This window comes from Octopus bimaculoides, chromosome 1, assembly GCF_001194135.2.
Source record: "Octopus bimaculoides isolate UCB-OBI-ISO-001 chromosome 1, ASM119413v2, whole genome shotgun sequence".
In the NCBI taxonomy this organism is placed as follows: Eukaryota; Metazoa; Mollusca; class Cephalopoda; order Octopoda; family Octopodidae; genus Octopus; species Octopus bimaculoides.
Window position 1 is genome coordinate 166,124,940 of NC_068981.1, and position 239 is coordinate 166,125,178.

The 239-nt window shown below is 49.0% G+C and overlaps 1 protein-coding gene across 1 annotated transcript in view; it reads right to left on the reverse strand.

The window, feature by feature from the left end:
• The window catches only part of LOC106869318 (abnormal spindle-like microcephaly-associated protein homolog), a 40,824-nt gene that overhangs the window by 19,348 nt on the left and 21,237 nt on the right, over positions 1 to 239 (reverse strand). The window lies entirely within an intron of this gene.

Here is a 239-nt window from a genome sequence, read left to right on the forward strand (position 1 = left end):
CATTTTGCGGAAGAACACGGTGATCGTCAGTGGAGCCATTTTGCGGAAGAACACGGTGATCGTCAGTGGAGCCATTTTGCGGAAGAACACGGTGATCGTCAGTGGAGCCATTTTGCAGAAGAACACTGTGATCGTTAGTGGAGCCATTTTGCAGAAGAACACTGTGATCGTCAGTGGAGCCATTTTGCAGAAGAACACTGTGATCGTCAGTGGAGCCATTTTGCAGAAGAACACGGTGA